Below are 14,301 nucleotides of genomic sequence, written 5' to 3'. Positions count from 1 at the left end.
ATTATTCTCTGTGCCTTGCACCCACACATTGCAGTGACTAACAGTTTCTAATTCATACTAACAGCTTCTCAGAGGAAAATGGAAATGGTTGGTCCTTCATCCTGTGTTGCTCTTTTTGTTGTGGTTCCTCTTTATACATCAACAAGCAATGCAATTTAACGTGCCATGTGTTGCTCCTTGGACAGCATCGCCTATTCCTACCTTTCTGCTGGCTTAAAAAATGCTCCATTTGCATGGAAAATAATGCAAATCGGTTGTTGAATTTTTGCCTTACTTAATTGCAAAGCTGGTTACTGTTCTGTGTAAACAAGCTGATGGTGTTTTGTTTGCTGACAGAAAAAAAGAATTGGGACAGTTTAAATTTGGCAATGCTTACTTTTTGTGGGTGGCTTGTGGCCTAATCCTGATGGAGACATTTGGTTTCTATTGTACGCTCAAAAATAACAACATTTCAGAAAAAAAAATCTGAGGAGTCTTGGTGCGAAGCATTTGACTCAGCTCTGATCCCCTGATTCTTCTTCTGTTATATTAAGAAAATGTGAAGTAACAAATGAAAACAGATTAATTGCGTATTGGTATCCAGCAGCTTTGATTCTCTGTTTCCCAAAACCTTCTGTTGCTACTTACATCGCTGAAAGTCTATAAAACACCACAGTGCTGTACTGGTGAAATTTTGTTTTGCCTTTCTTTGTAGAGATATAAATTATTAGAAAAGTTGGAGAAAAGGGGACTTTTTCATGTTAGGTTTTCCTGTGTCAAGACTTGCACCCTGAGAAAGCCCAGAAACTGCATATCTTTATATATAGCCAGGGACACCTTCCTTCTGTCTACAACAAAGCAAAAGAATAATGCTCGTGTTTAGGGCTTGAGGGGAAAAATATACCTGGAAAGGGTTGGAGACACGTGCTGCACCATGTGAAGTGCTGGCCTTTGCTAAGTAGTGTCCAGTTCTCCTGAAGCAGCTCCGGTTCTTTCCTTGTTTGTTTTCGTAGCGTGCCTCGGGATGCTTTGCTCTATTGCCTCTAATAAGACTTTTCACAGAGTTTCTTTGTAGGTGTCTGCCACATTCCAGGGCATTACGTAACAAGAAACATACTCATTTTCCCTGCAGCCTTTGTGTATGTGTGAGAATGCTGGCACTGTGTGTAAATTCAGGAGATTAGCATCTCCTGGTTATCCCAGTCATGCGCAGGGATGGTAACTGGGCATCCCTCTACTTACGTGCTTCAGGAGCCGATCTGAAGGGAAACACTTCTCCAGCAGTTTTATAAAGAACCAAGTTTTTCCCCCACCCAGGTGCTTTCACTCTTTGACAACATTTGTCCTGATGAGTTTTGTGGGGAGGATATTTGTCTCCTTAACCCTGAGAATACTAAATTCACATCTGGCAGATCTCTGGAAAACAACAAGAGTTGAAGATCTCGAAAAGTTTAAGTGACATTAGGACTAAAGCCACTCTCTTTTCAGCCCTCTCTGTCATGCTCTTTTCATTCACATTTATCCAACGATCCCTGAAGTGACAGCAGTGGCTTGTGCAGGTACTGGAGCTGGCTGTAACACTAACCCACGCCCTGTCCCCACATTAAGGTGTAGTCCAAATTAATTGATCCTTTAGTCTCACACCAGCTAGGCTATTGGAAAAGAGAATTCAAGCTCAAGTGCTGCACACAGTGGGGATGCGGAAGCTCAAGTTGTAACAGCTCATCAGCTGCTAATTCAGTAGGGCTGCTAATCCAGTCTTTCTGTGCAGCTAATCAAATCACGCTGTGTATCTTGAGTGTTTTTTGATGGTGACTGCTCATTTTCAAGCTGTCACTGTGAAAACAAGCTTTTGAGTTCTGGCAATTCATGCAGGTGAGGTTACAAGTAATGCTATTCTTTCATCCTTCAAGATGCTATTGTCTTATATGGCTAGACAAGTTTTAATGATAATGTGATTTGGGGGGAAAAAAGAAATCCATCTTTTCTTAGGATAGACTCTTAAATTGGATCAGCTTCTCAGATTTTCAGTGATCCAGAGGACATTGACTTAGCCTCGTGACTCCTTTTCATTCCATAATAGCTTGTGGTATTTTAGTGATAGGGAACTGTGGGGAGCTGCATAAGCCTTGTCATTCTGGGCCAAAAATATTTCTGCAAGAAGTTACTTCTGCCAAAGAATTGGTTCTCTTAAGTCACAGACTTTGGCCTCAAAGTGTTGTGGAATGTCATGAGCTCTAAATGCAGGAGGAAAATATCTTTGCAGGCTGAGTTCTCATTCGATTCTATCAGTGGGGACGCCGAGCAGTATAAATAAATGAATTTCAAGAACAGACTATTTAGCTCTAATTAAAGGAAGATTTCAAAATTTGCCAAATTAAGTAAATACTATATAAACTTTCTTTCTGTTATAACCATGGACAAACTAGTCCATTTGGAAGCTAAATTGTTTCCTGGAGATACATCAAAAGATAGTGTGTTCTGCATGTCATTTCACCATAGACAGTTTTGGATGAGCAAAATGCTACTTGTGCCCAAATTAAGGGCTCAGATGATTCTCCGCAGTCTGTGATGGCTCTTTGCGTTGTGTAGGAATTGTCCCTCGGTGACTTGTAGTCATGTAGCTCCCAGAAGCACTCTGCTTAATGCAAGGGAAAACTTGTAGGAACTGCTGGAGGAAGTTACACCTGCAGCTGGCTTTGCTCCTGATGTCTCAAACAAAAGCGACCCTTAACCATTGTAATCCCTTCATAAATCGAATTAACAAGGCCTCTCATTATGTCTTTGCAGTAGAAGTTCATGCTACGCACAGAAAGGCTGTTGCAAGAAGGTCTCTCACTTAATATGAGGGGAGAGAGTTCGTTGCTTCACCCTAGATATTTGCCGGGTATTTGCCACACCAGATAGTTGTCCAGACTCTCCTTACAGGATCTTTTATATAAGGTTTTTATATGTATTGTATAAGATTGATATATATGGTGTCTCCATTCCATATAAGGGAAAAATAGGCTCTTCTCTGAGACACAATTCATCTCATCCTGGCAGAGATATTTCCAGACGTCTAGGATGAGACAAAGTATGCTCTTCAAGTACTCATTTCTCTTCGTTGTACAGTGAAGTTGGAAAACTAGCCCTCAGGTATTTATGTCTACTCTGTAGACATCCAGAGTTAATGAGATTAGTCTAGCTGTGGACTCTTCAGGGGTGCCAACAGATAATCTGTCTGTCCAACTCTTTACCTCTTTACAAATACAGAACATTCTTGATGAGGATTTTCTTTTATGTAAACGAATAGTTTCAATCAACTGTTACAGTCTTAGAAATAATTTAGGGAACTTTCTTATGGATGGCTGTAATGATACCCAGAAATATGTTAGAAAAAGACAAAGGAAACAATTTAAATTTTGGGACAAATCCGAGGAATTCAGTAAGGAAATCTCATGTGGGATTCCTGAGTCTAACTACCCTGCTTGTGTTTTTCCTGTGATTTATGGCACCCTGTACAAGTGTTAATCATTCTGTGGTGTTCAAGCAGACTATCAGAATACGTATTAAAACCCATCCAGCTTTCAGAACATATGCAGTTTCTCCCTCACCACTCCTCCCTCTCTTTCCATGTTATTTCTTCAACATTAGAAAGCCTAATGCCAACTCTGAGCTGAGGATTGAGACTTTTCACAGTTTGGTCATGTCTCCTGCCTTTCTTTGGTTTATGAAGTCCTTAGCATCCCATCAGTCCTTCACAGATTTGGTGAATATTTTTTGCCAAAGTCTTCATTTTAAGGTGAGGGAAAAAAGGTTTTTGAAGGAAATGCACTATCACTTGCTCTGAAACTTTCCAGTGTTAGGTTCGAAAACAAGACGTAACAAATATTGTTGTTTCCCTTGCTGCCTGCAGTGGGACTACTTTATTTGAAGTGATACTTCCTTCATTTCACCAGTTCGTGGGCGATCTTCTAGGTGTTATCACTGACAACTGCAGATAAAGAGAGTCACCTTCTAAGGCCTTCAGAGAGCAGTTAATAAGGTGCTGGGTGCCGAGGACTGCAGTGTAAGGACAAGTCCTGTCCTGCAGGATGACAGAACTGTTCATGTGGAAGTATAAAAGTGGTCCATGAAAGCTCCATGCCATACACACCCGACTGACCTGGCCCAAGGCGAGAGCGGTAAGGAGGTCCCAATGCCCACACAGATGAGGCACACACATTGCCGTATTCCAGCACAGGTTATTCAGCTCAGGACAGAATACAGAAATGGTCAATGAGTGGTTTGCAAATAAGCCAGGCTAAACAGAGCCCAGCTTCCTGAACTAGAATGTACAAAACCACAGTGGAGAACCTTGATAATGGAAAGCCAGGATAGAAAAATAAATCTCTTTTAGGTTTGGGAGCAAGCAGGCTCACATTGTTCATAAGCAGGAGCATCCTAGATTGGTTACCAGTAGGTGTCATCACAGGTTTGCAGACAGTGGGAATTCACTGGGGCCCAGCAATTTTGGCATATATCCAGGCCATGGCCACTCTTCTTGGAGAGGCATGCAGTAAAGGAAACCTCTGCGTCATCCCACCTTTATGCTGCAGCTTTCAGCAGAAGAAAATCCTGATTTATTCCTCATTTATCATTGTGAGTTGATTTTTTCTCTGTTTAGGATCAGTCATCCTTATTACAATTATTTTTAGCCATAGGGGCCAGCTCCTCTTTTCCGTGTATTAAAACTGTTGGGGGTCAATCTGCCAGGATGGAAAACTTTAATGGTAAAGTGAAGAGCAGTATGGGGATGAATGCACTGCAACAGTGCAGTATATAAGATTAGGATATGTCCTTCTCCCACTTCCTTTAGGATTTGTTCCTTCCAAGAAGAGGCACTCTCAAGCCTCGTTCTTCTGTCTTGCACATTGTGTGGTTGATCTGCCTGGAGATATTTGAGTGGAAAGTGGTGATAAACAATCGTGGCAAAATTTGCACTGTATTGCAAAGGTACAAAGTGGAGAGAAATGGCCAAGATTTTTTATTTGTGTGGTAAAATGTGCCACACGTTTTACTGTATTCTGTGACAAAGATGGTTGGAGGAGGGTACCTAACTTTTGGCTCTGTATGTGCCAGGTCAATGGACACTTCCAGCTACTGCAAAGCTGTCTTGTACAGTCCCTAAGGGACAAACCTCCTCTTAAAGCTGGTTAAAATGTTTGTTCTCCACTGGAAGGCTCTTCCAGAACTTCACCTGCTCCCATGGATAGAAACCAGCTCCTAATTCCCAGACTACTCAGAATTCATGGCCACTTTCTTCAGGAGTTCTTGCTTAATGTTGTTCCTTAGCTAACAAATTTTTCTTCACTGCTCTAATGGGTGTGTAGCAAGTAACTTTGTCTCAGTACACTTTCCGCAAGCCCAAGTAGGGCATCTTTGCGAAGGTCTGCCTCTACAATGAAAATGCAATTTCACCGAGATTCCCGAGTTGCTATTGATTAAGCAAATCTCAGCTTTCAAGGAAATCCAGACGTATTTGACTGGCTAGAGACTTGATCTTGAAAAATGACTTTTTTACTGTTGCCACATTGTTCTTTGGGTGGATCAGTTTCCTGACTCAGTTCCCAGGTGACTGCAGAAATGTTTGTGTCAGCATGATGGAGAGGAGCAGCCTGGGGGGCAAGAACAAGAAGACGGAGGCTCCAGCAGGGGCACAGGAACTCTGTATGTAGCCCTACCACCAAACATCCAGTCACAGCTGAGCTAATATTTCTGTGCATAATGTGCTATATCATGCAGATGTAAAAACACATTTGGACCCTGCTCCAGGATCTTTGGAGCTCAGAAATATAAAACTATAATCACAGCTTCAGCCTCCTCTGACATGACAGGTTCCTCACTCTCAGCAATTCCTCTGCCTGCACCTGTCCTATAATGAACACGGGTGACCAGGGCTGTGCGCGGTACTCAGGGGAAGGTCTCTGGCAGCACATGTAAAATGCCACTTTTACGCCCAGCCTTTGCTGTAATTATTTTGCCTAACACATCCTCAGATCACATTTCCTGTTTCACAGCTGCAACACATTGATATCCATACATGCTACTGTAATATTCTCCAGCCTATCTCTTCCTGTGTTGCTTCTGATTAGAGGAGAAATTCTTGTTCTCAGTCCCTGGGTGTTTGCTCTTGCATCAGTTCCCCAGAGGAATGCCATTCTTCCTGTAGGGCACTTTGATCCTCCTGTATATTGATGGCGCCTCCCAGCTTTACATCATTGGCAAGTTTTACTCACATGTTCTGATGGTTTGTGCCAGGGTCATTCATAAAAATATTTAACACGATTTGTTCCAAGTCTGATTCTTCAGAAATTCTAGTATTTGGTCCATACCAGTCCAATCCTTTTTGGTCCATTCCATTATCATCTATCTTTTAAATAGTTTTCTAACAAAAGTGAAATCCTTACACCAAGCCTTGTTTTCTGTGGTTTAACTACTAATTTCTCAGCTAATATTGTGCCAAATTCTACACTGATGTCCATATAGTCTAGATCGATCATATGTCCATGAACATCTGGTGAACAGTCATCCTCTCTTATTAAATCCCCAGATGCTTATTTGGATGCCTGAGAGGGGGCAGCTAAAGCACATAGTTTGGGACTTCAGTAGCAGAAAATGTTGGCCCTAAAGTCTGGTATAAAGCATATCCCTCCCCACAGCCCTTCTGTCACTCCAAAGTGGTACAATATAAAACTGAGTTTTCAGTGACACATAACTGCCTCCATGGAGTACGTAGAGAGGATGTTAAAGAAATAAAGTACAAATAGAGAACTGAGAATAATAATTTGTTATATAATGTATTAACTGGCTTAGTAGAATGCAAAAATAACTTGCTGATATGCTTCCTTTAAAACCTAACGTAGCCTAGACTAATGATTCCCAGACTTGTAGGGCTATAGCCTGCTGTTAGCCATAAAGAAATGACTGCAGATTGCCATCCACCTGCCTGGTGTTTTCAGTTGAAACTTGAAAAATATAATGTGGTTCTGCAGGGCAACGGAAGGTCTTTTATCATGGCCTTGTAAATCATCAGTGATCTGGGAACTACGGCTATAGCGCTAGACAATGTTCAAGCTCCTTTTCCATCCTTCTTAGAATTGAGGTTAAAACATTTTCAAGGCAAAAAAGTTATTTAACAAGCTGATCCATTGAAATCAAATGGAAAAGCTCATGTATACAGAAGTACTAATATTAGAAAAACAGGCTTACTGTGGCAAAGGCTCCTTTTTTGCTCTACATTTGCTTGAAATATGCTGGTACTAAGTTTACATTTTGCTTTTAAAATTTTTGGACTTCCTAAAACTCGCATAACAGACCTAGACCAAGCGGCTCCTGATAGTTCATTTTATTTCCTGCTCTGTACTTTATGGCTAGTGATGATCTCTTTATTGGGGCATCTGGACTTACTGGAACACTGAAAGGTAAATTGGGCATTGATGGGCAGAGGAGCACTCAGATCTTGATGCTTATGTAGCTGCCATCATCTTTAGAAACAACACTAAAGCATAGGGAGGGAAACACACTAAAGAAAGAACATAACCATAAAAGTGAACTTAAATAGTTATGACCCAAATTTTCCATGACTGGTTTCCTCAGTATCTCTTGAAACGCTTTTATGCCCAGCTAAAGAACTGGACTAGAAAGTTCTGTCTATTTTTATGTGATAGCCTTTTCTTAGACCTGGATTTCTGAGCATGCACCGCAGCGGCATGGCTGCCGCCTCCACTGATGTTACAATAAATGAACGTGCTCCGGTGACCTTAGATGTTTACAGAACGCTGTGTCTGTCACATCTCCAATTCACAGCACAGTAAGTGTCCAGCAATTGTAAATGCTGCTCATGCCACAGAGCATTTATTAAACACTGCTTGAACTTTAAAGACAGGGAGATGATACTGCTGATGAATTTAGGCTTTGTTTTGCTCACTGAATTCTTGTGGTAAGATTATCTACTTTTTTTGTGCTATTCAAAAGCAGTGGGGAGGTAATTCTTTTTTGGTGTATTTCTCCAGTGATGTTGAGCAGTGCTGTATGATTATATGGATTGTGCTTTGTTAATTGTGACCACTTAGAAAAAAAAAATCACATTGCATTGTTTCTGTGCTGAGTGGGTGAGCGTATGAGCGGTTCCAGAACAAATACCCAGCTGTATAACTCTAAGGGCACGTCCACATCACACAATAGAGTGTGGGGCAGCGAGTCCTCACTTAATGCCGACCAAACCAGCTCCAAAACTGGAAGCAGCAGGGCTGTGTTAGCATAGTGTTACATTTTTGCAATTAAGCAGAGATTATTAGCCAGAATGTGGCTTTGTGCTAACGGAGCTATGCTGCTTTCAGGTCTGGCTCTGGTATGGCTGCGGAGGCAGTTGCTGTGCTATCTGAATGCACCGGCATGGCCAGTGGTAGCTCCTGACCTCCTGTACTGTGCTAGAAGGTACTGGTGCATCTATAAATAATCTATTTGGTTGTTGCTGTAATATCGTATTTGGTTTATGGTAGTCTGGTAGCCCACAGATGGCTCAGGACTCCCATGCACGTTGTAGTGGTTTGGTGATGCACAATAGGGTAACTGATATCCTAAAGTCATCAGTCCTACTCGCTAGGAACTCTTGTGCCAGGATGGATCTCACTGGGCTATTCCTGGAAAGAGAATGCAAACTATGCATGAGGAGTTTAAAGCAAATCTGAGGGCCATGAAACATGCAGGGCTTTTGTTTAGCCAACTCGCAGACTTTTTTTCCATGTGACTTGGTGGAGACAACTGGTAGACACAAAGGCTACCTCTGCAAAGTTTGCTCTGCAATTGCAGAGGTAACCTGGGCTTTGAAAAGATGTCTGCCCTACTTTGTCTGCATATGTGACACAACCCTTCTAGCCTCAGAGGTTTTTTTTTTTTTTTTCTGTGAGTGATTTTTAGGCTGGGTTGAATCCTCAGCTAATAAAAACTGACAGCTGGATTTTGTTTGATCCGCAAGACTCTCATGGTGCTATGGCAATTTACACCACTTGAAAATGTGGCTTAGGCACATATTAAAAAAAATCCCAGCTGCTTGATGTGGAGCCTGCACAGAGCATTTACAACAGGAAACCCTGTGTCAAAACAGTTATGTTCCAGATCCATTCCTTGGAGAATATTCACAAGGTGAAGAGGAGGCAGGCTGCCAAGCCTGACCTTGTTTTAATTCAGCTCCCAGTGAGACATCAATCTGGGTTTCTACTTCTGGGATTCACTTTCCTTAGAAACAGTTGTTCATTCCTAGGTTTACCCAGAAGCTACAGAGCTCTTGTAGCTTTTGTTTGTGATTAGAGAGCAAAGTTTAATCCCCACTTCCTGCTCTATTAATAACAAACCATCGGCTCTTCTCCACACAAGGGTGCAGTAATAGAATATTGAGAACAGAATGACACCTGGCTTACACATGGGAACTTTAATCAATAGATCTCAAAACACTTTACAAAAGAAGGAAGCATGATTTAAATTTTAATTTTATGGGAACTGAAGCATAGGGGTGGGACAACTTGAGCAACACCCTGCAGTGCTCTTGGCCCCTTAGGTGACATTACGTCTGGCACTAGCAGGAAAACATGCCCGAGAGACAGGGAGCGTGAAGATATGGGACTAGAGGAAGCGCTAGTAGCATTAAAGAGGAGACTTAAATTGGGATCTTTTAGTCCAGTTTGAAGGCTAAAACTGCATGCTGGAAACTGGTAGGTCTGACCCAGGGAATTTTCATGTGGCCCGTTTTAGAAAGAAAATGTTTGGAGCTGTGGGAAGGAGTATGACCTTTCCCTCCATCATAAGAAATTGTTTTCATGTAGAACTCCTATAGAGAGTTCCAGAGTTGTCCTCCTTGGAGGAGCCTGCATCTTTATACTGAAATCATCAGGACCCATGTTTGCCCGATAGCCTTAAAATAGGATTTGTAGCTATCAGCCCACAGAAATGCTCGCTGACCAGCTTTCTGGCTGTACCATTCACCAGTCAAAATCTACTGTTACTAGCTCTGTTATTTAAATCTTTCTGAATCCTGGTGACAAACTGGCCTGAGGATTTCCTGCCATGAAAGGAGTTTGTTTTCTTCTTTAGGGGTGAGTGTTGAGCAAGAGGATTTGTCAGCTGATTCCCTTCAGACATTTGTTATAATTTGGTGGGAAGATGCAGAATTTACTATTCTCAGCAGTGGGGCTGATCTACCAAATCTCTTTGTGTTCCTGCCGTCGTTTGGGGAGTGGGGTGCCCTTATCTTTGCTCCTTGAGAGGAATACATTCAGCATAAACGGTAGGGTTTACTGCATTGATGTGTGAGCACCCAGTTAGTGCATTCCAGTGGCTGCAGAGGTGACCCATGGGGGAGATGACCATGAAGTGTCACGTGCCTGTCACCTGCAGCTCTGGCACCCATGCAACACCCCATTGAATGCCAAAACATCAGCCCACCAAAGGAGCACAGGATGCCCTTGCTTAGATGTGTTTAGGAAAGAGAAGCAACAAATTGGGGTGGACCAGTGTAACCCACCGTGAAGACAGGGAGGTTGAGACTGCTGCGTTTGGCTTAAGCGGGAGGGGTTGCAAAATGTGTTTACTGAAGTGTTTGTCTAATTTCTACGTTTTCTTTTTTTCTCAATCCCTTCATCAGTGATCAGAAGTTTATGTTAATTGACAAGAAATTAAATAAGTAAAAATTCCCCAAATTGGAACTTTTGCCTGCAGTGGAGGAGGTGGAAACTCCAAGGGAAACAAACGTGATGCACTGATCTGTAGAAATATATTTTGACATTGTGATAGTCATGAATGAGTGATTACTTTGTCTGTGTAGGAAGCCCTGCAAATGAAATCAAACCAGGCCAGTCTCTCTTTGTGTAAGAAGTGATCTGACATCAAATTGGTCTGAAAGAAATCAAATTAATTTGAAATCTGATGAGTTTTTAAATTGAAATTTGCCACATTGGGTGTATGAAACAGATCTGGTAGCACAGGAAAAGATCCACACAGGCAGGAAAAAAATAAATATAGCAAGCAGTACCCCCAAAGGAGTCCCACCCCCTGAATTTGCAGGGTGCAGGAAGAACTGAAGCTGCAGTTTGTGTCTGGGCAGAGATACTGTGAGAAACTCAAGGCGTATTTTGCAATGTAGCGTGGGAACTGTGCCCAGAGCAGAAGCACGCACACATGGGAGAAGCAGAGGCAGCCCAGAGCAGGAAGTCCTTAAAGTCATACACACTTTGCCTGTGGCTCCACCACAGCCCTTCCAGCTGGGCTGGAGCTGCTTGAGAAACCATCCTTTTTCTTTCTCTGGGTGTCTGTGCGTTTCTTTGGGTTTACTAGCTCCTCACTCCATGCTCCCCCTGTTCTCTCCCCATCTCTCCCACACTTTGACCTCACACCATGAAACTGTCAGAGTGAGGAAACATTTTGAGCTGAAACATTCATTCCACATTACGTGATTCTAGATTAAAAGCAGGAAACATTTAACCCTTTGACAGCCTTCTCTCCTCATCCTCTGAAGCGTTGGTTTAAAGCTCCTTGCAAACCATGTGTAAATAGGCGGTGAGCACTGATGCTTTTTAGGTGTATATTCTTGTCTTACGGGTGGCTCTTACCAGTAGCCACAGCACAGGGCTTTGCAAACTGAATGTATTTTATTAGTAATTCTTGGTTCTTCCAGTGTTGAGATGTATTTGCAGTGTGGGGAAAATGCTCATTGCCAAACATATAAAGAAATGAACCTTTGGCTCCATTTGTTTCGCTTTGTTCCCCAGTGAGAGGTTCATAAGTGCAAATGGCTAAAATTAAAAAGACAAAAATAGATAAAATGAGGAATCTCAATGATTAGCACTCAGGATTTAGAAACAAAACTTCTTGCTTTCTTTAAAGCTGCTTAATAAAGAATGCTATCAGAATAGCACTTACATATAAATATATATCATTTCACAGTCCTGACACAAATATGTATTCTGGGTTTTAAAAACTGCTATTTTGGCCGATTATGGCTCTCCTGAGAGCCAGTTACTGCTCTCCAGCACAGGCTGATGAACACTAGTCAGATATATTTGGTATTTGGTACTAGCTCTTGGACTCTGGACTTCATAGGTGGTCTTGGCGATTAAAAGGGTGGAGACAAATGGCAACTCAAACCCTCTGTTCATTGCTGGAGCTGCACCAGCATCTGCAATGAGACCAGCAATACTACTGTAGTCCTTTAAGAGAAGTAGTAACTTTGACATAGGCATAATGTAACCACGTGGGCTGGGATGGGCGAAGGACGTGGGGTTTTCACCACTGCTCTGAAAGGATGTAAATGGAAAATACTAATGGCTCTCCAAGGCCTGGATTCTGGTTTTCCTTTTCAGCAGAACACCTTCAGATGCATTGTTCACAGAAATGTCATTTTAGTTCAGCCCCAGAGAACCGTGGTTTCTCAGTAACCCTTTCTGGGCACTTGGGAGGTTCTTCTCGCAGGTGTTGACCTCCCCCACCATCCCCTAATGGAGGGATTAGAGCACAGACTGATGAGCTAGAATTGCCATCACTGCTTTCTCTAGATTCAGCACTGCCACCAGCCTATTACGTTTCCCAGTGCTTGAGGGAGAGTCAGCCTCTCTTACCGAAAATCAAATGCAGACAGGAGCATAATTTAAAGATTTTTAGGCCTCTCTTTCATTCCCCTGTCCCACTGCTCTTTGCTGACAGTCACAGAACCGCTGAGGTGCAGAACAGCATACCTGGTTCTCCTAGTTAAATAATGAAGGGTCTTGTTCATTTGAAATTATAAACACCTTTGCTTATAGAGCATGTGTATGAGTTCTAGTCCTCAACAAATGCAAAAGCAGCTCAGACACCCATGGTCTTCATCAAAAATGGGGAGGCAAGATGAATAGACCGCTGCCGTTCAGTGTGAGATTCCAAAGTCGTTTCTCTTTTTCATCATGGCATAGGAAAATATTGAGAGTTTTGAAGGGAAATCCAATGCAGAACACTGAAGAGTGGTGGCTCCTGCGTGCATCTGGAAACCTGGATCACAGTCAAAAAGTGACATAATTCAACTCTTTGTAAGAGTTCAAAGACTACATCAGAAAAAGGCCAACCCCTGTGTATCTGGTGAGCTTTCTAACCAGCAGAGAAGGTACAGTATGTCTCCAGATTCAGCAAAGAATACTAATATCTTTTCAAAATGACCAGTTACTGACTGCTAGCGTTCTGCATTATTGCCCAGAAAGAAGAAAAACATTATCCTTAGGAACAGTCTCCACAATCATCTGTAATAACAGCACAAGGTATGCATACTTTCACCCATCGTAGCAGAAAATGTGCAGCTTCCCCTTGACCTGCTCCAGAGGAGACAGTAAGTGTCTGTGTGATGAGATCCAGAAGCTGTGTTTTGAAACCCGTTTGGATAAAAAGGAAAATGTAAAAAATGTATCTTCTGAAGAAAAAAAGATTGGTATGACAGCTCCTGTATGAATTGGATCCTAGGGTTTACAGAGCCTATGAGCTCATCTCTCTGCTTCATATTTGGTGTTTTTCCATCTGTAGGAACCCATGCTGAAACACTATCATTTAGGATAAATTTTGGCTACTTTGTAATGGATAAAATCATTGTCACCAAAGGAGGCTGACAGATGAAAGGAGACTAGAACTGGGTTTGCTGCATCGCTCTCCATGCTCCTGTTTATTCCAAAATCTTCAATAATGGACAAAAATCTGACAAAGCAGAAAATCACCAGCTGTTCTTAGCTCATCTACAGCTTGCACAGCTGCTTAGAGGAGAGAACTTGCTTGATTAAACTGAAGAGATCTCATAGAAGAGCAGCAAAACTTTTTAAAATAACTAGAGGTTTAAGTAAGCAATGACTACGCAACACAAATGAGCTCAACACTGTAAGCACACAACAAGGGAAGGAAATGCTGGGCTAAGCCAGTGAGAGCACTTGGGTTGAAATGGCATGAATTCAAAGGTTTGTCTAAATACTGACTTGATTTAGATGTGCTCTAAAATGCTTTAGGTAAATAAGGTCAAAAGGCTAAGTAGACACTCTTCTTTTGCTGTAAACCACGTTTGGACTTAAAATATTTGGAAATAAATTTTAAACTAAACAGCAAAAAATATATTTCTAAGCCTAAGTAAGAACAACTGGAGAAGTTTTCCTTTGCTAAATTAAACAAGCATAAAGGTATGAATGGAGAGGGAAAAGGAAGGGCACAGCCAGTGAGAGCAGGGGTGAAAAATTATCAAAGGAAGAGTCTTGCTTTGTCTCCAGAGGTGGTAGCTTGGATCACCTTTCTAGAACCACTGTC

This window comes from Pterocles gutturalis, unplaced genomic scaffold, assembly GCF_000699245.1.
Source record: "Pterocles gutturalis isolate BGI_N339 unplaced genomic scaffold, ASM69924v1 scaffold29226, whole genome shotgun sequence".
In the NCBI taxonomy this organism is placed as follows: Eukaryota; Metazoa; Chordata; class Aves; order Pterocliformes; family Pteroclidae; genus Pterocles; species Pterocles gutturalis.
Note: the sequence above shows the minus strand (reverse complement) of the source record.